General features: G+C 51.9%; 1 long non-coding RNA gene across 3 annotated transcripts in view; it reads right to left on the bottom strand.

Moving 5' to 3' along the window:
• Positions 1-12,584: 12,584 nt before the first annotated feature.
• The window catches only part of LOC140394888 (uncharacterized), a 55,881-nt gene continuing 42,350 nt past the window's right edge, over positions 12,585-26,115 (bottom strand). For all 3 annotated transcript variants that reach the window (XR_011936065.1, XR_011936064.1, XR_011936063.1), the window contains one exon: positions 12,585-14,031. This is a non-coding gene — a long non-coding RNA (uncharacterized lncRNA). The remainder of the gene's footprint in view (positions 14,032-26,115) is intronic.

Below are 26,115 nucleotides of genomic sequence, written 5' to 3'. Positions count from 1 at the left end.
GTTCTACCCTCTGTGTTAAAAACTTGCCTCGTACTTCTCCTCTAAACCTTGCCCCTCGCACCTTAAACTATGCCCCCTAGTAATTGACCCCTGGAAAAAAGTTTCTGACTATCCACTCTGTCTATGCCCCTCATAATTTTGTAGACCTCTATCAGGTCGCCCCTCAACCTCCTTCGTTCCAGTGAGAACAAACCGAGTTTATTCAACCGCTCCTCATAGCTAATGCCCTCCATACCAAGCAACATTCTGGTAAATCTCTTCTGCACCCTCTCTAAAGCCTCCACATCCTTCTGGTAGTGTGGCGACCAGAATTGAACACTATACTCCAAGTGTGGCCTAACTAAGGTTCTATACAGCTGCAACATGACTTGCCAATTCTTCTACTCAATGCCCCAGCCAATGAAGGCAAGCATGCCATATGCCTTCTTGACTACCTTCGCCACCTGTGTTGCCCCTTTCAGTGACCTGTGGACCTGTACACCTAGATCTCTCTGACTTTCAATACTCTTGAGGGTTCTACTGACAATATTGAATTCTTTACCCCTTCAGTCTGGCCTCAATAAAACTCGAGATGGATTTGTAGGTATAGTATTATTTATTTTTAACCAACTTGCAAGGCTGACTCGATCCACAGAGATTCAGAACACCCAAGCGGTCTCCTGGAGCTCCAGACCCGAGTGCTATCGGAGACAAAGAAATCTTTACAAATCTCATTCAAATGGCATCAAGTTTCACATACAAGATTCCCAAAGACCATCCTATACCCCTCCTGACCTGGCCATATATCCTGATTGGCTCACTTCTCATCCCTTAACCCTGGGCCTCTTGTTACCCAGCATCCTTTTCCCCAACCTTGCCATGCTTTCTGAATCCCCTTGTCCTTTGTTTGTGAACTCACTACTATCAGACTGGCTCACATCTACATTATTGTAATTAATATTTGAACTATTTTATATCACATTCGTTTGTTCAATTCCTCACTACCCCTCACTGTATATTCCCTACCTGCATTAGACCTTTCAAAATGCATTACCTCACATTTGTCCGGATTAAACTCCATCTGCCATCTCTCCGCCCAAGTCTCCAAACAATCTAAATCCTGCTGTATCCTCTGACAGTCCTCATCGCTATCCGCAATTCCACCAACCATTGTGTCGTCTGCAAACTTACTAATCAGACCAGTTACATTTTCCTCCAAAATATTTATATATAGTACGAACAACAAAGGTCCCAGCACTGATCCCTGTGCAAGACCACTAGTCACAGCCCTCCAATTAGAAAAGCACCCTTCCATTGCTACTCTCTGCCTTCTATGACCTAGCCAGTTCTGTATCCACCTTGCCTGCTCACCCCTGATCTCGTGTGACTTCACCTTTTGTACCAGTCTACCATGAGGGACCTTGTCAAAGGCCTTACTGAAGTCCATATAGACATTGTCCACTGCTCTACCTGCATCAATCATCTTTGTGACCTCTTTGAAAAACTCTATCAAGTTAGTGAGACACGACGTCCCCTTCACAAAACCATGCTGCCTCTCACTAATACGTCCATTTGCTTCCAAATGGGAGTAGATCCTGTCTCGAAGAATTCTCTCCAGTAATTTCCCTACCATTGACGTCAGGCTCACCTGCCTGTAGTTCCCTGGATTATCAATGCTACCCTTCTTAAACAAAGGAACAACATTGGCTATTCTCCAGTCCTCCGGGACATCACCTGAAGACAGTGAGGATCCAAAGATTTCTGTCAAGGCCTCAGCAATTTCCTCTCTAGCCGCCTTCAATATTCTGGGGTAGATCCCATCAGGCCCTGGGGACTTATCGACCTTAATATTTTTCAAGACGCCCAACACCTCGTCTTTTTGGATCTCAATGTGACCCAGGCTATCTACACACCCTTCTCCAGACTCAACATCCACCAATTCCTTCTCTTTGGTGAATACTGATGCAAAGTATTCATTTAGTACCTTACCCATTTCCTCTGGCTCCACACATAGATTCCCTTGCCTATCCTTCAGTGCGCCAACCCTTTCCCTGGCTACCCTCTTGCTTTTTATGCACGTGTAAAAAGCCTTGGGATTTTCCTTAACCCTATTTGTCAATGACTTTTCGTGACCCCTTCTAGCCCTCCTGACTCCTTGCTTAAGTTCCTTCCTACTTTCCTTATCTACCACACAGGCTTTGTCTGTTCCCAGCCTTCTAGTCCTGACAAATACAGGCCCAGCCTGTCCAACCTCCCCCCATAAAATAATCCACTCACCTCAGGAATAGGTTGAGTGAATCTTCTCCAAAGGCTTTGAATATAATTGTGTCCTTTCTTAAATAAGGAGACCAAAATTGTCCACAGTGCTCTTCAGTATCATCTCGCCAATGCCCTTCAGACATGTAGCAAAACTTCCCTACTTTTATATTCCATTCCCCTTGCAATAAGTGTCAACATTCCATTTGCCTTCCAATCACTTGCTGGAGCTGCATACTAATTTTTGCTGATCCACCTACCTGGACACCCAGATCCCTCTGTACATCAGAGTTCTGCAATCCCTCTCCATTTAGATAATTTGCTGCTTTTCTGTTCTTGTTGACAAAGTGAACAAGTTCACAGTTTCCCACATTATGTTCTATCTGCCTAAATGTTATTCACTCCTTTAGCCTCTCTGTAATACCTTTGCAGACTCCTGTGTCCTTCACAATGTATTTTCCTACCTATCTTTGTGTCATCAGTAAAATTAGCATCCTTTCTTTCAGTTCCTTCATCCAAGTCATTGATGTAAAGTGTAAATAGTTGAGGCCTCAACATTGATTCCTGTGGCACTCCATTCGTTACACGTGCCAACCCGAATATGGCCTATTTATGCCCACTCTCTGTTTCCTGTTAGTTTTCCAATCCTCTATCCACGTTAACATCTTACCCCCTACACCAAGAGCTCTTATTTTGTGAAATAACCTTTGATGTGGTGCCTTCTGGAAATCCAAGAACACCACATCCACCGGTCCCCATGATCCACGTTGCTTGTTGCTTCCTCAAAGAACCCGAATAAAAGAAAGCAAGTGACCCATCGCTATAAGATCTGAACAAATATGTTGTAGTAGCTGGCAGCCAAGAGGTGGAGTCCCTGTAATGGATCAGTGAGTAAATGGATTCTTTCTGCAGTGTGCTGAAATATATGGCTCAGGGAGATCTCAGAATTAAAATAAAATCCCTGTGAACGAAGAACTCTTGCTCGAGTGCAACAACAGCAACTACAGGAACAACAACTGGCATTTATAAGGCTCCGTTAACCCCATAAAGGTGTTTTACGGAAGCATTAACACATTTTAACACTGAGCCACATGAGGAGATTAGGCCGGATGATGAAAAGGAAGGTTATGGAGTGTCTTAACAGTGGAAAGGGAGATCTATAGAGTCAGAATTTCACAGCTTAAGGCAAGATTATTACAAGGGAGGAAGTGTTAGGAGTGTTAAAAAACATTAAGGTAGACAAATCCCCAGGGTCAGATGGCATCTATCCCAGATTACTGAGGGAGGCAAGAGATTAAATCGCTGGGCCTCTGACAGAAATTGTTGTGTCCTCATTGGCCACAGGTGAGACCCCAAAGGATTGGAGGATAGCCAATGTTGTACCGTTATTTAAGAAGGGTTGCAAGGATAATCCGGATAATTATAGGCCAGTGAGCATGACGTCAGTGATAGTGAAATTGTTGGAAAAGATTCTCAGAGATAGGGGGCGCGATTCTTCACCCCCACACCGAAGTGGCCGCGCCGTCCTGAACGCTGTCGAGGTTCACGACGGCGCGGAACGGCCCCGGTCCCGACCGATTCAGGCCCTGACAATGGGCCAGTATCGGGGCCGCGTCATCTACCCGCGCCAGGCCTTGTCGCCCGCGTAAAAGCGGCGCCGAATAGATGACGCGGCCGGCGCCGCATAACGGACGTCATCCGTGCATGCGCAGGTTGCCGTCCTGTCCAAATCCACCCCGCAAGAAGATGGGGGACGGATCTTGCGGGGCCGCTGAAGGAAGGAGGTCCTCTTTCAGAGAGGACGGCCCGATGATCGGTGGGCATCGATCGCGGGCCACCCCACATTCAACGTACCCCCCGGTGCAGGATCCCCCCTCGCCCCCCTACAGGCCGCCCTCCCAGCGTTCACGCACCGCCCACGACTGTAGCGACCAGGTGTGGACGGCGTTGGGGGGAACCCGCCGTTTTGGCCTGGCCGCTCGGCCCATCCGGGCCTCAGAATCGATGGGGGTGCCGGAGAATCGCCATTTTGGGTGTCTCCGGCGATTCTCCGGCCTGCGGCCCGCGAAACTCGACCGGCCTGTTCCCGCCGCTCGGGAGAATCGCGGGAGGGCGTCGGACCGGCGTCCCCGGAAATCTCGGCGGCCCAGGCGATTCTCCCAACCGGCGTGGGAGTGGAGAATCACGCCCAGGATCTATGCACATTTGGAAGTGAATGGTCTTATTAGCGACAGATAGCACGGTTTTGTACGAGGGAGGTCATGTCTCACTAATTTGATTGAATTTTTTGAGAGGTTACAAAAATGGTTGACGAGGGAAGGGCTGTGGATGTTGTCTACATGGACTTTAGTAAAGCATTTGATAAGGCCCCTCATGGCAGGCATGGGGTCAGTGGTGAACTAACTGGATGGATCCTTTACGCAAAGAGTAGTGAGGCCGTGGAATGCCCTACCTGCTACAGTAGTGAACTCGCCAACATTGAGGGCATTTAAAAGTTTATTGGATAAACATATGGATGATAATGGCATAGTGTAGGTTAGATGGCTTTTGTTTCGGTGCAACATCGTGGGCCGAAGGGCCTGTACTGCGCTGTATTGTTCTATGTTCTATGTTCTAGAACTGGCTTGGCCATAGAAGACAGAGGGTAGCAGTGGAAGGGTGTTTTTCCAAATGGAGGTCTGTAACTAGTGGTGTTCTGCAGGGATCAGTACTGGGACCTCTGCTCTTTGTAATACATATAAATGACTTGGAAGAAAACATAGCAGGGCTGATTAGCAAGTTTGCAGATGATACTAAGATTGCAGGAGTTGCGGATAGTGATGAAGATTGTCAGAGAATACAACAGGATATAGATAGGCTGCAAAACTGGGCAGAGAAATGGCAGATGGAATTTAACCCGGATAAATGCGAGGTGATGAATTTTGGGAGGTCCAATTCAGGTGGGAGTTATAAAATAAATGGCAGATCCTGGGCAGCACGGTGGCCTAGTGGTTAGCACAGCTGCCTCACAGCGCTGAGGTCCCAGGTTTGATCCCGGTTCTGTGTCACTGTCCGTGTGGAGTTTGCACATTCTGTCTGTGTCTGCGTGGGTTTCGCCCCCACAACCCAAAAATGTGCAGAGTAGGTGGATTGGCCACGCTAAATTGCCCCTCAATTGGAAAAAATAATTGGGTAACCGAAATTAAAATAAATAAATAAATAAATGGCAGAACCATCAGGAGACTAGAGATACAGACAGATCTGGGCGAGGAGGTCCACAGACCCTTAAAAGTGGCAGCACAGATGGAAATGTTGGCATAAGATAAAGATGCATGGCATTAAGGGTAAAGTAGTAGCATGGATAGAGGATTGGTTAATTAATAGAAAGCAAAGAGTGGGGATTAATGGGTGTTTCTCTGGTTGGCAATCAGTAGCTAGTGGTATCCCTCAGGGATCAGTGTTGGGCCCACAACTGTTCACAATTTACATAGATGATTTGGAGTTGGGGACCAAGGGCAATGTGTCCAAGTTTGCAGACGACACTAAGATAAGTGGTAAAGCAAAAAGTGCAGAGGATACTGGAAGTCTGCAGAGGGATTTGGATAGGCTAAGTGAATGGGCTAGGGTCTGGCAGATGGAATACAATGTTGACAAATGTGAGGTTATCCATTTTGGTAAGAATAACATCAGAACATAAGAACTTGGAGCAGGAGTCGGCCATCTGGCCCCTCGAGCCTGCTCCGCCATTCAATGAGATCATGGCTGATCTTGTTTGGACTCAGCTCCACTTTCCGGCCCGAACACCATAACCCTTAATCCCTTTATTCTTCAAAAAAAATCTATCGTTATCTTAAAAACTTTCTTTAAGAAGCATATGGCATGCTTGCCTTCATAGGACGGGGTATCGAGTATAAAAGTTCAAAAATAATGTTCCAGTTATATCGGACGTTGGTTAAGTCACATTTGGAATAATGTGTCCAATTCTGGTCACCGCACTATCGGAAGGACGTGAAGGCTTTGGAGCGAGTCCCTCAAAGTATAAGCCCCTGGCAACAGTCTAGTGACTTGTTCTGGGAATTACTAGCTATGGAAACTGACAAAGGTGTGCATTAGTGCCCCCCTACAGGTACAGGAAGGGAAATAGGAGGAAGTTGTAATTAGATTCAGAGGAGATGAATTAACTGAGAACAAAATCCTCTCGCACATCTGGAAAAGGAACTGACTGGACTGCGAAGCAGCTGTGGAACTGCAGCAACATCTGGGAGCAACATCTGAGTAGCAAGGGAGATCTGAAGACAGAGGGAATTAAAGGCAATCAGTGTCACAGACACAACTTGTCATTCATTGAAAGCAGCACAACACAGTTCTTGCTGGTTTTATTTAAAACAAATTGAAGTCAATGGAAAAGACAATTGATGTTTATACAGCCATGTAAGGTACTGTTGTAGGGGATCAAAGGAAGCTTCAAAAACATCTTGAGATAATCTGAGTCACAATGAGTTATCATCCTTTCCAATGAAAATCCTGTGAATAGAATTCTGCCCTCTATTGGAAGAGTATTTATGAAAGGTTAACTAACAGGAATAACTGACCAGTTACCCAGTGGTGGGAAGGTGGGCCATGTAGACATCAACGGGACTGGAAGATTTCGGCTGCTGGAAAACCTGGGGGAGGAGGTGGCAGCGGGGGTCACCTGGGGGAGGGGGCGGCAGCGGGGGGCACCTGGGGGAGGGGGCGGCAGCGGGGGGCACCTGGGGGAGGGGGCGGCAGCGGGGGGCACCTGGGGGAGGGGGCGGGGGGTCCTGGGGGAAGGGGGCTGGGGGTCCCGGGGGGGAGGGTGCGGGGGTTCCTGGGGGGAGGGGGCGGTGGCGGGGGGGGGGGGTCCCGGGGGGTCCCGCCCTTAGTCCTCGCTCATAATCTTGACAATGGCATTATAAGCGAAATAGTGAAAAAGATAAATCCACAACAGTAAAAAGAAATCCAACTCAAATATTGTTTCTGGTGAATGACTTATTGCCCCATGTCACAGAATTATCATCGAATTTACAGTACAGAAGGAGGCCATTTGCCCCATCGAGTCTGCACCAACCCTTGGAAAGAGCACCCTACCCAAGCCCACAATTCCACCCTATCCCAGTAACCCATTAACCCCACATAACCTTTTTGGACACTAAGGGCAATTTTGGACACTCACGGCAATTTATCATGGCCAATCCACCTAACCTACACATCTTTGGACTGTGGGAGGAAACCGGAGCACCCGGAGGAAACCCACGCAGACACGGGGAGAACGTGCAGACTCCGCACAGACAGTGACCCAAGCCAGGAATAGAACCTGGGACCCTGGAGCTGTGAAGCAACTGTGCTAATCACTGTGCTACCGTGCCACCCTATTTATTTGGGTGACCGACCAACAGCCAAGTGAGGTGGGAAGTCCTGGAATGCACTTGTTCTGTGCCCACAGCCTCTGCATCTCCAGAACAGCTCCTAAGAGATCGGGGAGCAGAGACCAGGGCCAAGGGCCTCAACCTGTCCTTTCAAACCTTGCGGCGAGGAAACAGGGTGATCCCAGCATAGGTGTCGTCTGCTGATAAAAAGTGTTACAGGTCTCTCCTGATTGTTACTGAGATTCACAAGGCAAGAAGCTTTCACATTGATACCTGCTCCACATCGCTCTCATCTGGAACATTGGGGTAATCCAATGGAAATAAGCCACGGCAGAGATCGAAAATGGTCTGTCAACTCCCTCTCACCAGTTTGACACAATCACATAAAGTCAAGATCATCACAGTGAGCCTGGTCTAGAAAACTTAGTTTAAAAAAAATAAAAGAAATCATTATTTCTTTTCTCTGCCTGGTTAGTCCTGAATATTGTGGCTATTGGAGAAAGTCAGGATCAGGATCAACTGTGATGCCGCCCCCCCCCCCCCCCCCCCCCCCCCCCCAACCTGCATGTTACAGAAGCAATGTTCAATTTCATATGAGCAAGATATCAGGTACAGGAAAGCTTTTGGCATTGAGAGATCTACTGGAGAGCAGGAACGATATTCAGCATAAGGGATTAGATATATGTTTCTGCAGGCGTGACACCCCAATATTCCAATCCCAGACCAGACCCCAATAATGGCAGGATCCTGGTCAGAAACCCCAATATATTATTTAAATTTTGTAAGTCTGTGAGGAAAGGATATAATAATAATAATTGTTATTATTGTCACAAGTAGGCTTACATTAACACTGCAATGAAGTTACTGTGAAAATCCCCTAGTCGCCACACTCCGGCACCTGTTCAGGTACACAGAGGGAGAATTCAGAATGTCCAATTCACCTAACAGCGCGTCTTTCGGGCCTTGTGGGAGGAAAACGGAGCACCCGGAGGAAACCCACGCAGACACGGGGAGAACGTGCTGACTCCGTACAGACAGTGACCCAGCGAGGAATCGAACCTGGGACACTGCCGCTGTGAAGCAACAGTGCTAACCACTGTGCTACCGTACTACCTCGCTCTAGGAGTGATTTCACACACACGTGGGATATGGTGTATTAAAACAAACTTTATTGCGAACACAGTATTAAAATATCTTTAACATCACACAAGAAAATAGTTTACAATTACCCCTTAAACAATGCTAATCGATACAGTGACACAATAACCCTTAACTGCTATCTTTACTCCCACTCAAACAACAAAACCATCTCAGATCTCAATTCACTTTTGAATACAGTTAACAGACTCAGGAATACTTGCTGTACAGAGATGTATTTTATACTCCACTTTGAGATAGAGATATCTTTTGAGATTGCTTGAAAGAAAGAAACATAACTCCCTGTCAGAATAATGCTGAATCTCTGGCTGTATTTCTTCAGAATCTTCTCAGCTCACCTTCCAGCCAAAAGCTAACCCTGAAAACCTCAATACCCGACTGCTTCAACCCCTGGCTCCTCTCATTAAAACATCATCTTGTTAAACTGAACACAACTGTCTCTAACTTCTCTGCAGGAAATCCTCGTAATATAAATAAAAGTCCATCAGCCCAAACTTTTATGGCTTTAATTGCCCCTCTTGCTCCAAAAAGGCTGGCTGTCTTGCACACCAGAATTTTTAAAAACATGACTGCAGCAGTTGCACACACTGACCCAAACTTCTAACCATTACTGCACCAATACAGCACTTACTCAGCAATAACCGGCTCACTGACGCTCAGTTTGGGTTCCGCCAGGGTCACTCAGCTCCTGACCTCATTACAGCCTTGGTTCAAACATGGACAAAGAGCTGAAGTCCAGAGGAGAGGTGAGAGTCACTGCCCTCGACATCAAGACAGCATTTGACCGAGTGTGGCATCAAGGAGCCCTAACTAAACTGGAGTAAATGAGACTCAGGGGGAAAACTCTCCGCTGGTTGGAGGTCAATCATCTCAGCTCCAGGACATCACTGCAGGAGTTCCTCAGGGTGGTGTCCTAGACCCAACCATCTTCAGCTGCTTCATCAATGACCTCCCTTCCACCATAAGGTCAGAAGTGGGGATGTTTGCGGATAACTGCTCAATGTTCAGCACCATTCACGACTCCTCAGATGATGAACAGTCCATGTCCAAATGCAGCAAGACCTGGACAATATCCAGGTTTGGGCTGACAAGGGGCAAGTTACATTCGCGCCACACAAGTACCAGGCAATGACCATCTCCTATAAGAGAGGATCTAACCACCACCCCTCGACATTCAATGACATTACCATTGCTGAATCCCCCACAATCAATACCCTGGGAGTTACCATTGATCAGAAACTGAACTGGACCCAGCCACATTAATACTGTGGCTACCAGAGCAGGTGAAAGGCTGGGAATCCTACGACGAGTGACCCCCCCCCCCCCCCCACAGAGCCTGTCCACCATCTACAGGGCACAAGTCAGGAGTGTGATGGAATACTCTCCACTTGCCTGGATGAGCGCAGCTCCAACAACACTGAAGAAGCTCAACACCATCCAGGACAAAGCAGCCGCTTGATTGCTCCCCTTCCACAAACATTCAAACCCTCCACCACCGACGAACAGTGTCAGCCGTGTGTACCATCTACAAGATGCACTGCAGTAACTCACCAAGGTTCCTTAGACAGCACCTTCCAAACCCACGACCACTACCATCTAGAAGAACAAGAGCAGCAGATACCTGGGAACCCCACCACCTGGAGGTTCCCCTCCAAGTCACTCACCACCCCGACTTGGAAATATGTCTCCATTCCTTCACTGTGTCGCTGGGGCAACATCCTGAAACTCCCTCCCTAACAGCACAGTGGGTATGCCTGCACCTTAAGGACTGCAATGGTTCAAGAAGGCAGCTCACCACCACCTTCCGAAGGCAACTAGAGATGGACAATAAATGCTCACCTAACCAGTGACGCCCAAATCCCGTAAATGAATTTTAAAAAATCATATGTTACAATATAACTGTAATTCCTACATTCAGCACCAAGATGGTGTGTTGCCTCCCTGGTACCAGGGTCAAGGATGTTACTGAGTAGCTGCAGGATGTTCTGAAGTGGGAGGGTGAGGAGCCAGAGTTTGTGGTGCATATCGGCACCAATGACATTGGTATGAAGAGGGATTAAGTCCTGGAAGCTGAATAAAGGGAGCAAGGAAATAAATTTAAAAGCAGGACCTCTAAGGGGCGGCACGGTGGCACAGTGGCTAGTACTGCTGCCTCAGGGTGCCAAGTTCGATCCCAGCCCCGGGTCACTGTCCGTGTGGAGTTTGCACATTCTCCCCGTGTCTGCGTGGGTTTTACCCCCACAACCCAAAGATGTGCAGGTTAGGTGGATTGGCCACGCTAAATTGCCCCTTAGTTGGATAGTAGGCTGGAGTCTCCTGCGAACCCTGGGGAAGAGGGTGTCCCTCCTCTCCACCAACGCGTCCAGCATTCTGTCCAGCCTACCTCCCTGAACCTCGGGGCTGGTCCCCTCTGTGTCATCTCCATGGCTGCAATGAGTGTGTGGGGAGTGGAGCGTTTATAAGCAGCTCCAGCCCTGGCCAGCACTCCAGCACCAACTCTGGTCCCAGCCAGTCCGATGCCAGCGAGAATGGTAATTACTCTACATTTTGTGGGCAGAGTGCTGGTTCGTTAGCATCCCCTCAATTGCTCCCGAAATAGTGTCGCCAATGGGAACACAGAACACACAATTCAGTCTCCGCAGCAACACTTGTCTCCCAAACGCAGAATCCCATTTGGTCATCAGAGGCGGGGCGGAGAATCGATGCGACCGGCGCGAATAGTGCCACGCCTCCCCGACGCCGGGATGCGATTCTCCACAGAGAATTGGCGCCATTGGCGCCAGCGTGGCCGGCGCGGTGTCGGTCGGGGGCCGCTCTATGTGGCCCCTCCCCCTCCGATTCTCAGCCCGGGATGGGCCGAGCGGCTGTAACAAAAAACCCGAATCCCGCCGGCACCGTCCACGTGTGGTCTTGCCCGGCGAGACCTCGGCATGGACGGGTCCGGGGGCGGCCTCTGGGAGTGGGGGGGGGGTCCGACCCAATGGGGGCCTCTGCTGTGGCCTGATCAGGGCCCACCGATCGGCGGGCCGGCCTCTCGGCCTGGGGGCCTCCTTCCTTCCACTCCAGCCCCCGGAGTCCTTCGCCATGTTGCATCAGGGCCGGCGCGGTGAAGGGAGCCACTGCCCATGTGCGCGTTGGCGCCGGTGCCACTGCCCATGCGCTGACCCCGCGGCGCCCATCTGTTGCCGGGATCGGTAGCTGGAGCGGCGAGAGTCACTCCAGTGCCGTGCTGGCCCCCTGTCGGGGTCAGAATCGCTGATCCTGAGGCCGTGTTGACACCGTCGAGAAACGCGACGGCGTTTCTGACGGCGTCAACACTTAGCCTCAGGACCAGAGAATCCCGCCCCACATTTCTGCCTGTGGGATTTTGCTGGGTGTTAATTGGCTGCTCTGTTTCCCAAATTACGACAGTGACTACACTTCAAAAGCAGTTAATTGGCTGTAATGTACTTTGGGAAGTCTGGTGGTTGTTCAAGGTTCTATATAAATGTCTTTTTATAATTTATAAGGATATAAAGGCACTGAAGAAGGTGCAAAATAAAGATTTTCATGGATGCTTGGTACTTGGCAAAGTTTCCCCCAATCGGGAACTTTCACTGGAGGTGAGGAAACTGTGCAACTAATGATCACATTCATTTTTTTAAATTAATATTCCTTAAATTAGTTCTTTTTTTAAATTAAAAAATTATTTTTTTTCCAATTAAGGGCCAATTTAGCGTGGCCAATCCACCTACCCTGCACATCTTTGGGTTGTGGGGGTGAAACCCACGCAGACATGGGGAGAATGTGCAAACTCCACACGGACAGTGACCCAGAGCTGGGATCGAACCTGGGACCTCGGCGCCGTGAGGCAGCAGTGCTAACCACTGCGCCACCGTGCCACCCAACTTAAATGAATTCTTAATTAGAGGACTTGGAGATTAAGGTTTGTGAATTGAGAGATTGTACCAAGCAGGATTGATTGAACAGACGGGCGGGATGATCTGATAGAAGTCTTCAAAGTTATGAAAGAGTTTGATATGGTCAGACACATTTCCACTTGTGCTGTATAGCAGGGGCCATAAATAAGCTATTGTCACCAATAAATAGGAAATTCAGGAGAAACAACTTCACCCAGAATTGTTGCAATGTGAAACTTGCTACAAGGAACAGCAAAGATGTAATTAAAGAAAATCTCGATAAACAGGTGAGGGAATAAGGAATAGAGCATTTTGCTAATAAGGTGATATGAAGAGAGGTGTGTGAAGCATAAACACTGGCAGGTAGAGTCCGACCTGTTTTGCTGCTTTGCAATCGAGGTAATTCTATAATAATAATCTTTATTGTCACAAGCAGGCTTACATTAACACTGCAATGAAGTTACTGTGAAAACCCCCTAGTCGCCACATTCCGACGCCTGTTCGGGTACAGTGAGGGAGAATTCAGAATGTCCAATTCACCTAACAGTACGTCTTTCGGGATTTGTGGGAGGAAACCGGAGCACCCGGAGGAAACCCATGCAGACTCCGCATAGACAGTGACCCAAGCCGGGAATCGAACCCATGTCTCTACATAAAGAGTTAATACTTTTTTTTGTTACAAAAATATATATAAAATATCTGGAAGAACATTACAAACATTTTAGAATGGCCATCACACAAAGTGCAATAAAATTCAGGTTCTCTACATACATCATGTTGTACTCCGAGGTGCTTCAGCACAGTCAAAGGAACGTTCGACCTTTCTCAATGGGCGTTACAAAAAATGCAATGGCATTTAAGTTGTCTACATAGATCAAGTTGCATTCTGATATTACAATTATGATGATGTAATATTCACTGTCTACATTCAAATTGGGGCACACAGCTGAGGTGTTCTATACAAGAAGAATTAACACTGCAGGTCGATGACCTTTCATCAGAACAATGGCGTCGTAGCAAATCTGCTTCTTCAAATGAATGTGGCTTCTCCTCACCTTCGTCTCCCTCATAAACTCATAGCACACCATCGCTACTTTGGCCATATTCTGTATTGGCTCAGGACATGTGAACCATGGATAGTTTTGGGCATTCCTATTTATAATCAGTTATTTAGGTCATACATGTCGTAGCTGTCAGGTTGGCTGAAACATGGCTTGATCAATTCCCTGTTCTTATCAGAGTGAATCTCGTACCTGGTACACTGGTTGTGAAGTGACATTGTTCAGCCATGTGGTACAAGATATTGTCCTACCTCCCAGCAGCAAAAGGACTCATCTCTCTTTAGAAGAACTTGTTTCAATGTGTAAATGGCTCTGGATATACAAATGAAGATATTTTCAAGCATTGATTTATACAATTTGAAGTTAATGGTCATATACTATTTGCATTATAAAGGAATGAAAAGCTTTTTTGCGCTATATACTCCAAGACATTGCTACATTGTTTATCTAGTCACATGGGTATTATCAATGGTTTCCTGTTCCCAAAGCAACTGCATGTTTTGTCCAAGCACTGCTACCTTTGTTATTACACACATTGGTCCCTGTCAAAGCTGCAGTGCTGTTGGATGTGGTCAAAATAGGGCACTTGTCACAAAAACAGGAAATGCTGGAAAATCTCAGTGGGTCTGATCTGTGGGGAGAGTACAGAGCTGACGTTTCGAGTCTGGAGGCTCTTGGTCAGAGTTTGTGACCTGTTTTGTGATGACAATGGATGGAATAGCTGCACTCACCCATGGTGCTCCTTGTTAGGGCCAGTGATGTATTACTGACTGCCATAGGGAGGCCAGTCCTGACTGAAGACTATGCCTAAGGGCAACACGGTAGCACAAGTGGATAGCACTGTGGCTTCACAGCGCCAGGGTCCCAGGTTCGATTCCCTGCTGGGTCACTGTCTGTGCGGAGTTTGCACGTTCTCCCTGTGTCTGCGTGGGTATCCTCTGGGTGGTCCGGTTTCCTCCCACAGTCCAAAGATGTGCAGGTTACGTGAATTGGCCATGATAAAGTGCCCTTAGTGACCAAAAAGGTTATGTCCTTCTGCACAGTATGTTTTATGTTTAGGATGCAGTACAGGTCAGTGGCTATTCCCCTGGACACCCAGAGGGATGCACACAGGGTTGCTCTGTTATGGACATATAGCCCCTTTTTAGCCAAATCACATAGCCCTGGGGTTAGTTGGTGTGGAGAGTGGTGACTCTTCTACGAAGCCATTGCTTTCAGCTATAAAGGACCCTCTATACCTTCAAATTGTAATTCCGACTTCAGGTCGTGGCATTAGGGAATTTGTTGCACTTGCTGTTAAGTACCATTAATTGACAATATTGAACAGACCATTAAAAATAAGCCGGATAATTGATCTTTTTTCATATTCTTTCAAAGTTTCGGGGCGGCATGTGGCGCAGTGGTTAGCACTGCTGCCTAAGGCGCTGAGGACCCAGGTTCGAATCCCGGCACTGGGTCACTGTCTGTGTGCAGTTTGCACATTCTCCTCGTGTCTGTGTGGGTTTCACCCCCACAACCCAAAGATGTGCAGGTTAGGTGGATTGGCCACACTAAATTGCCCCTTAATTGGAAAAGAAATAATTGGGTACTCTAAATTTTAAAAAATGAAAAAAAAAATTCTTTATAAGTTTCATTCATATCCTCATCTTGTTTCTTTTCAGCGTCTTGCCTTTTTCACTGAATATACATTTCTCAGTGAATCGGTATAATTTACCTCCATTGTAAAATGGGAATTATTTATTCTATTGTTCATACTCATTGCAATCGATCTGCCACTTCCCATTTGGATCTTCAAGTCAGCCACAATATTCTTCACATGAGGGTAAAAATTATGTTGCAGTATTATCACGTTACGTGTTTACGAGGCCATACAACACCACTCTTCTGGCTGAATCCATCTCCATGGCGATCGAGATGGTATCAAAATGCATTGCGTGTGAAACACTTCAGAGAGTGTTGTGTTAGATGTGACAGAGCACCATATAAACACAAGTCACTTAATAAATAAACTGCTTTTATTAAACAGTGAAAAAAACAATCCCATAAAAAAACAGATAAAATTAAGCTTCACAAAGGAAAAATACTGGTTCAGCAGAATGATATATTCTGGGCTTATCCTTGCTCTTAAATCCATATGTGCCAGGCACACATACTCCTGCATTATTTGTTTATTCCGGCACAATGACATATTCTTCATTCTGTGCCTCTGTTCAGAGTATATTGCTGTTGCCATAAATATCCTGTGTAAAGAGTAAAATATGCTTCCAACTTGTTCCAGGGATAAGAGTTAAGATAACTGTTGGGCTGAAGCTTTGAAAAGGACCTGCCAAAAATATTTATTTTCATGACTGAACAGATTGTATTTCTAAAGGAAGCAAAGCTCCATTTAAGCCTGATTGATGAACATATGTTAGGTCAACTGGCCCAACAAATATTCTCATAGGTACACAGATTTGGCATTTACGTGTGTGTGTTTGTGTGTCTGTACGCATATGTGTTTGTCTGTGTGTGGTTGTCTATGTGTCTGTATGCATGTGTGATTGCCTGTGTGTGTGTTTGTGTGATTGCCTGTGTGTGTGTTTGTCTGTGTGCATGCATGTGTTTGTATGTGTTTGTATGTGCACGTGTGTATGTGTGTCTGTGTGTGTGTTTGTGCGTATGTTTGTCTGTGTGTTTGTGCATATGTTGGTCTGTGTATTTGACTGTGTGCATGCATGTGTGTTTGTGTGTGTGTTTGTCTGTGTGTGCGTGCGTGTCTGTGTGCATGTGCGTGTGTTTGTGTGTGTTTCTGTGTGTGTTTGTCTCTGTGTGCGCGCGTGTCTGTGTGCATGTGCGTGTGTTTGTGTGTGTTTCTGTGTGTGCGTGTCTGTGTGTGCGTGTTTGTGTTTGTGCGTGTCTGTGTGCGTGCATGTGTATGTGTCTGTATGTGTGTCTGTGTGTGTGTGTGCGTGTGTTTGTGTCCTTGCATGTGAGTGTATGTGTGTGTGTTTGTTTCCAGTTTAAATTTTCATGACAGAGTTCCTAAAATGAACGCAGCAACAATGTTTCTTAATTTATTTCTTGCCTCTATTCCCTTCCATCGTCTCCTTGCCTCGTACCATATACGGTGCTGTCCAGGAGTGGGACCAAATGTGTTCTTGAAGGGAGGTTTGCTAGTGCTAGTGCAAAATTGCCAGTGCAAAATTAGAAGAGAGAGCAAGTGAGGCAGAAAGGCATAGGCGTTATCATTCAGTTAAGTCACAAGGGAGTTTGGCAAGATTGGATGGTATTTATTTTAATGTAAGGAGTCTGACATACAAGGCAGATGAGTTGGGGCACAAATTAAAATGTGGGGCATGTGTCATTGCTGTCACTGAGACATGGTTGAGAGAGGGGCAGGATTGGCAGCTCAATATTCCAGAATATAGGATCTTCAGGCGAGACAGGGAAGGATGTAAATGAGGAGGGGGAGGATTCCTGATCACCAATTTTGATCAGGAATCAATTATATCAACAAGGAGGTACGACATCTTAGAAGCCATATGGGTAGAACGTAAAGACCAGGGGGGTGCAGGTTGGTGGGGTTCACTAAACTTTGAATCTTGGCAACCTGACCAGAACTGTTGGTCATAGAATATGATCAGGGATAGTCAGCATGGCTTTGTGAAGAGTAGGTCATGCCTCACAAACCTTATCGAGTTCTTTGAGAAGGTGACTGAACAGGTAGACGAGGGTAGAGCAGTTGATGTGGTGTATATGGATTTCAGTAAAGCGTTTGATAAGGTTCCCCACGGTAGGCTATTGCAGAAAATACGGAGGCTGGGGATTGAGGGTGATTTAGAGATGTGGATCAGAAATTGGCTAGCTGAAAGAAGCACGGCCCCAGAGGGTGGTGGTTGATGGGAACTGTTCAGAATGGAGTTCAGTTACAAGTGGCGTACCACAAGGATCTGTTCTGGGGCCGTTGCTGTTTGTAATTTTTATCAATGACCTAGAGGAGGGCACAGAAGGGTGGGTGAGTAAATTTGCAGACGATACTAAAGTCGGTGGTGTTGTCGACAGTGTGGAAGGAAGTAGCAGGTTACAGAGGGATATAGATAAGCTGCAGAGCTGGGCTGAGAGGTGGCAAATGGAGTTTAATGTAGAGAAGTGTGAGGTGATTCACTTTGGAAGGAATAACAGGAATGCGGAATATTTGGCTAATGGTAAAGTTCTTGGAAGTGTGGATGAGCAGAGGGATCTAGGTGTCCATGTACATAGATCCCTGAAAGTTGCCACCCAGGTTGATAGGGTTGTGAAGAAGGCCTATGGAGTGTTGGCCTTTATTGGTAGAGGGATTGAGTTCCGGAGTCGGGAGGTCATGTTGCAGCTGTACAGAACTCTGGTACGGCCGCATTTGGAGTATTGCGTACAGTTCTGGTCACCACATTATAGGAAGGACGTGAAGTCTTTGGAGCGGGTGCAGAGGAGATTTACCAGGATGTTGCCTGGTATGGAGGGAAAATCTTATGAGGAAAGGCTGATGGACCTGAGGTTGCTTTCGTTGGAGAGAAGAAGGTTAAGAGGAGACTTAATAGAGGCATACAAAATGATCAGGGGGTTAGATAGGGTGGACAGTGAGAGCCTTCTCCCGCGGATGGAAATGGTTGGCATGAGGGGACATAGCTTTAAACTGAGGGGTAATAGATATAGGACAGAGGTCAGAGGTAGGTTCTTTACGCAAAGAGTAGTGAGGCCATGGAATGCCCTACCTGCAACAGTAGTGAACTCGCCAACATTGAGGGCATTTAAAAGTTTATTGGATAAACATATGGATGATAATGGCATAGTGTAGGTTAGATGGCTTTTGTTTCAGTGCAACATCGTGGGCCGAAGGGCCTGTACTGCGCTGTATCGTTCTATGTTCTATGTTCTATGTAGAACTCTTTGGATTTAGATTATGTGCCACGCATTCCCCGCTGACGTCCCCTTTCTAACCGGGGGTGCATTAAATAGCAGGGTGTTTCTCGGCTCTTGTGAGTGCCGGGCGAATGGAGTCCTTACAGGATGTGGGGCGTGAAGAGCTGTAGTCGAGGTAGCTGTGGGAGTCGGTGGGTTTGTAATGGATATTAGTGGACAGTCTATCCCCAGAAATGGAGAGAGAGGTCAAGATACGGAAGGGAAGTGGTGGAGGTGGACCATGTGAAGGTGATAGAGGGGTGGGAATTGGAAGTGAAATTGGTGAAGTTTTTCCAGTTCCAGACGGGAACAATACGAAGTGGCACCAAAACAGTCATCAATGTACCAATGGAGGAATGGTGGGAGAAGGGCTGGAGCAAGGACTGTTCCACATACCCCACAGAGAGACAGGCAAAACTGGGAGCCATGCGGGTCCCCATAGCCACACCTTTGGTTTGGAGGAAATGAGACATGTTAAAGGAGAAATTGTTGAGTGAGAGGACAAGTTCATCCAAATGGAGGAGAGTGGTGGTGCATGGGGATTGTTCAGGCCTCTGTTCGAGGAAGAAGCGGAGAGATTTCAGAACATCCTGGTGGGGAATGGAGGTATAGAGGGATTGGACATCCTGGTGGGGAATGGAGGGATAGAGGGATTGGACATCCTGGTGGGGAATGGAGGGAGAGGGATTGGACATCCTGGTGGGGAATGGAGGGAGAGGGATTGGACATCCTGGTGGGGAATGCAGAGAGAGGGATTGGACATCCTGGTGGGGAATGCAGAGAGAGGGATTGGACATCCTGGTGGGAAGTGGAGGGAGAGGGATTGGACATCCTGGTGGGGAATGGAGGGAGAGGGATTGGACATCCTGGTGGGGAATGGGGGAATAGAGGGATTGGACATCCTGGTGAGGAAAGCAGGTATAGAGGGATTGGACATCCTGGTGGGGAATGGAGATATAGAGGGATTGGACATCCTGGTGGGGATTTGAGGGAGAGGGATTGGACATCCCGGTGGGGAATGGAGGGAGAGGGATTGGACATCCTGGTGGGGAGTGGAGGCATAGAGGGAGTGGACATCCAGGTGGGGAATGGGGGTATAGAGGGACAGAGGGATTCGGCACACACACCTCGGCACACACAGCTCGGCACACACACCTCGGCACACACACCTCGGCACACACACTTCGGCACACACACCTCGGCACGCCCGCCTCGGCACTCACACCTCGGCACACACACTTCGGCACACACACCTCGGCACACACACCTCGGCACGCCCGTCTCGGCACACACACCTCGGCACACACACCGCGGCACACACACCTCGGCACACACACCTCGGCACACACACCTCGGCACGCCCGCCTCGGCACACACACCTCGGCACACACACCTCGGCACGCCCGTCTCGGCACACACACCTCGGCACACACACCTCGGCACACACACCTCGGCACACACACCTCGGCACACACACCTCGGCACACACACCACGGCACACACACCTCGGCACACACACCTCGGCACGCCCGCCTCGGCACACACACCTCGGCACACACACCTCGGCACACACACCTCGGCACACACACCTCGGCACACACACCTCGGCACACACACCACGGCACACATACCTCGGCACACACACCTCGGCACACACACCTCGGCACACACACCTCGGCACACACACCTCGGCACACACACCTCGGCACACACACCTCGGCACACACACCACGGCACACACACCTCGGCACACACACCTCGGCACGCCCACCTCGGCACACTCGCCTCGGCACACACACCTCGGCACGCACACCTCGGCACACATACCTCGGCACACATACCCCGGCACGGCCGCCTCGGCACGCCCGCCTCGGCACACACACCTCGGCACACTCGCCTCGGCACACACACCTCGGCACGCCCGCCTCGGCACGCCCGCCTCAGCACGCCCGACTCGGCACACACACCTCGGCACGCCCGTCTCGGCACACACACCTCGGTGCACACACCTCGGCCCACACACCTCGGCACACACACCTCGGCACACATACCTCGGCACACATACCTCGGCACACACACCTCGGCGCACACACCTCGGCACACACACCTCGACACACATACCTCCGCACACACACCTCGGCACACACACCTCGGCACACCCGCCTCGGCACACCCGCCTCGGCACACCCGCCTCGGCGCACACACCTCGGCACACACACCTCCGCACACACACCTCGGCACACACACCTCGGCGCGCACACCTCGGCGCGCACACCTCGGCACACATGCCTCGGCACACTCGCCTCGGCGCACACACCTCGGCACACACACCTCGGCACACACACCTCGGCACACATAGCTCCGCACACATACCTCGGCACACACACCTCCGCACACACACACCTCGGCACACACACCTCGGCACACACACCTCGGCACACACACCTCGGCACACATACCTCGGCACACACACCTCGGCACACACACCTCGGCACACACACATCGGCACACACACCTCAGCACACACACCTCGGCACACACACCTCGGCACACACACCTCCGCACACATACCTCGACACACACACCTCGGCACACACACCTCGGCACACATACCTCGACACACACACCTCGGCACACACACCTCGGAACGCCCGACTCGGGACACATCCCTCGACACACACACCTTGGCACACACACCTTGGCATACACACCTCGGCACACACACCTCGGCACACTCGCCTCGGCACACACACCTCTGCACACACACCTCGGCACACACACCTCGGCGCACACACCTCGGCGCACACACCTCGGCACACATACCTCGGCACACATACCTCCGCACACACACCTCGGCACACACACCTCGGCACACCCGCCTCGGCACACCCGCCTCGGCACACCCGCCTCGGCACACCCGCCTTGGCGCACACACCTCGGCACACACACCTCGGCACACACACCTCGGCACACACACCTCGGCACACTCGCCTCGGCGCACACACCTCGGCACACACACCTCGGCACACACACCTCGGCACACACACCTCGGCACGCCCGCCTCGGCACACACACCTCTGCACACACACCTCGGCACACACACCTCCGCACACACACCTCGGCACACACACCTCGGCACACCCGCCTCGGCACACCCGCCTCGGCACACCCGCCTCGGCACACCCGCCTCGGCGCACACACCTCGGCACACACACCTCGGCACACACACCTCGGCACACACACCTCGGCACACTCGCCTCGGCGCACACACCTCGGCACACACACCTCGGCACACACACCTCGGCACACACACCTCGGCACACACACCTCGGCACACACACCTCGGCACACACACCTCGGCACACACACCTCGGCACACCCGCCTCGGCACACCCGCCTCGGCACACCCGCCTCGGCACACCCGCCTCGGCGCACACACCTCGGCACACACACCTCGGCACACACACCTCGGCACACACACCTCGGCGCACTCGCCTCGGCGCACACACCTCGGCACACACACCTCGGCACACACACCTCGGCACACACACCTCGGCACACACACCTCCGCACACATACCTCGACACACACACCTCGGCACACATACCTCCGCACACACACCTCGGCACACACACCTCGGAACGCCCGACTCGGGACACATCCCTCGACACACACACCTTGGCACACACACCTTGGCATACACACCTCGGCACACACACCTCGGCACACACACCTCGGCACACACACCTCGGCACGCCCGCCTCGGGACACACACCTCGGCGCGCACACCTCGGCACACACACCTCGGCACACCCGCCTCGGCACACCCGCCTCGGCACACCCGCCTCGGCACACCCGCCTCGGCGCACACACCTCGGCACACACACCTCGGCACACACACCTCGGCACACACACCTCGGCACGCACACACCTCGGCACGCACACCTTGGCGCACACACCTCGGCACGCACACCTCGGCACACTCGCCTCGGCACACACACCTCGGCACACACACCTCGGCACACACACCTCGGCACACACGCCTCGGCACACTCGACTCGGCACACACACCTCGGCACACACACCTCGGCATACACACCTCGGCACACACACCTCGGCACACACACATCGGCACACATACCTCGGCACACACACCTCGGCACACGCACCTCGGCACACACACCTCGGCACACACACCTCGGCACACACACCTCGGCACACACACCTCGGCACACACACATCGGCACACATACCTCGGCACACACACCTCGGCACGCACACCTCGGCACACACACATCGGCACACACACCTCAGCACACACACCTCGGCACACACACCTCGGCACACACACATCGGCACACACACATCGGCATGCCCGCCTCGGCACACACACCTCGGAACGCACACCTCGGCACACACGCCTCGGCAAGCCCGCCTCGGCACACACACCTCGGAACGCACACCGCGGCACACATACCCCGGCACGCCCGCCTCGGCACACCCGCCTCGGCACGCCCACTTCGGCACACATACCTTGGCACACACACCTCGGCACACATACCCCGGCACGCCCGCCTCGGCACACCCGCCTCGGCACGCCCGCCTCGGCACACCCACCTCGGCACACCCGCCTCGGCAGCCCGCCTCGGCACACACACCTCGGCACACACACCTCGGCACACACACCTCGGCACACACACACCTCGGCACACACACAACTCGGCACACACACCTCGGCACACTCGCCTCGGCACACTCGCCTCGGCACACACACCTCGGCACACATAACTTGGCACACATACCTCGACACACACACCCCGGCACGCCCGCCTTGGCACACACACCTCGGCACACACACCTCGGCACACATACCTCGGCACACATACCTCGGCACGCACACCTCGGCACGCCCGCCTCGGCACACACACCTCGGCACACACACCTCGGCACACCCACCTCGGCACACCCACCTCGGCACACATACCCCGGCACGGCCGCCTCGGCACGCCCGCCTCGGCACGCCCGCCTCGGCACACACACCTCGGCACACATACCCCGGCACACAAAACCCGGCACACACACCTCGGCACACACACCTCAACAAACACATCTCGGCACACACACCTCGGCACACATACATCGGCACACACACCTCGGCACACACACCTCGGCACACACACCTCGGCACGCCCGCTTCGGCACACATACCTCGGTAAACACACCTCGGCACACACACCTCGGCACACACACCTCGGCACACACACCTTGGCACACACACCTCGGCACACACATCTCGGCACACACATCTCGGCACACATACCTCCGCACACATACCTCGGCACACACACCTCGGCACACACACCTCGGCACACACACCTCGGCACACACCTCGGCACACATACCTCGGCACACACACCTCGGCACGCCCGCCTCGGCACACCCGCCTCGGCACACCCGCCTCGGCGCACACACCGCGGCACACACACCTCGGCACACACACCTCGGCACACATACCTCGGCACACCCCTCGGCACGCCCGCCTCGGCACACCCGCCTCGGCGCACACACCGCGGCACACACATCTCGGCACACATACCTCCGCACACATACCTTGGCACACACACCTCGGCACACACACCTCGGCACACACACCTCGGCACACACACCTTGGCACACACACCTCGGCACACACATCTCGGCACACACATCTCGGCACACATACCTCCGCACACATACCTCGGCACACACACCTTGGCACACACACCTCGGCACACACACCTCGGCACACACACCTCGGCACACACACCTCGGCACACACACCTCGGCACGCACACACCTCGGCACGCACACCTTGGCGCACACACCTCGGCGCGCACACCTCGGCACACTCGCCTCGGCACACTCGCCTCGGCACACACACCTCGGCACGCACACACCTCGGCACGCACACCTTGGCGCACACACCTCGGCGCGCACACCTCGGCACACTCGCCTCGGCACACTCGCCTCGGCACACACACCTCGGCACACACACCTCGGCACACACACCACGGCACACACACCTCGGCACACACATCTCGGCACACACATCTCGGCACACATACCTCCGCACACATACCTCGGCACACACACCTCGGCACACACACCTCGGCACACACACCTCGGCACACACCTCGGCACACATACCTCGGCACACACACCTCGGCACGCCCGCCTCGGCACACCCGCCTCGGCACACCCGCCTCGGCGCACACACCGCGTCACACAAACCTCGGCATACACACCTCGGCACACATACCTCGGCACAAACACCTCGGCACGCCCGCCTCGGCACACCCGCCTCGGCACACCCGCCTCGGCGCACACACCGCGGCACACACATCTCGGCACACATACCTCCGCACACATACCTTGGCACACACACCTCGGCACACACACCTCGGCACACACACCTCGGCACACACACCTCGGCACACACACCTCGGCACACACATCTCGGCACACACATCTCGGCACACATACCTCCGCACACATACCTCGGCACACACACCTTGGCACACACACCTCGGCACACACACCTCGGCACACACACCTCGGCACACACACCTCGGCACGCACACACCTCGGCACGCACACCTTGGCGCACACACCTCGGCGCGCACACCTCGGCACACTCGCCTCGGCACACTCGCCTCGGCACACACACCTCGGCACACACACCTCGGCACACACACCTCGGCACACACGCCTCGGCACACTCGACTCGGCACACACACCTCGGCACACACACCTCGGCACACACACCTCGGCACACACACCTCGGCACACACACCTCGGCACGCACACCTCGGCACACACACATCGGCACACATACCTCGGCACACACACCTCGGCACACACACCTCGGCACACACACCTCGGCACACACACCTTGGCACACACACCTCGGCACACACACATCGGCACACATACCTCGGCACACACACCTCGGCACGCACAACTCGGCACACACACATCGGCACACACACCTCGGCACACACACCTCGGCACACACACCTCGGCACACACACATCGGCACACACACCTTGGCACACACACCTCGGCACACACACCTCGGCATGCCCGCCTCGGCACACACACCTCGGAACGCACACCTCGGCACACATACCCCGGCACGCCCGCCTCGGCACACACACCTCGGCACACACGCCTCGGCAAGCCCGCCTCGGCACACACACCTCGGAACGCACACCGCGGCACACATACCCCGGCACGCCCGCCTCAGCACACCCGCCTCGGCACGCCCACCTCGGCACACATACCTTGGCACACACACCTCGGCACACATACCCCGGCACGCCCGCCTCGGCACACCCGCCTCGGCACGCCCGCCTCGGCACACCCACCTCGGCACACCCGCCTCGGCACGCCCGCCTCGGCACACACACCTCGGCACACACACCTCGGCACACACACCTC

The sequence above is a fragment of the Scyliorhinus torazame genome, chromosome 18, assembly GCF_047496885.1.
Source record: "Scyliorhinus torazame isolate Kashiwa2021f chromosome 18, sScyTor2.1, whole genome shotgun sequence".
NCBI lineage: Eukaryota > Metazoa > Chordata > Chondrichthyes > Carcharhiniformes > Scyliorhinidae > Scyliorhinus > Scyliorhinus torazame.
The sequence above is the reverse complement of the archived record's forward strand: the minus strand, read 5'-3'. Positions and strand labels throughout refer to the sequence as shown.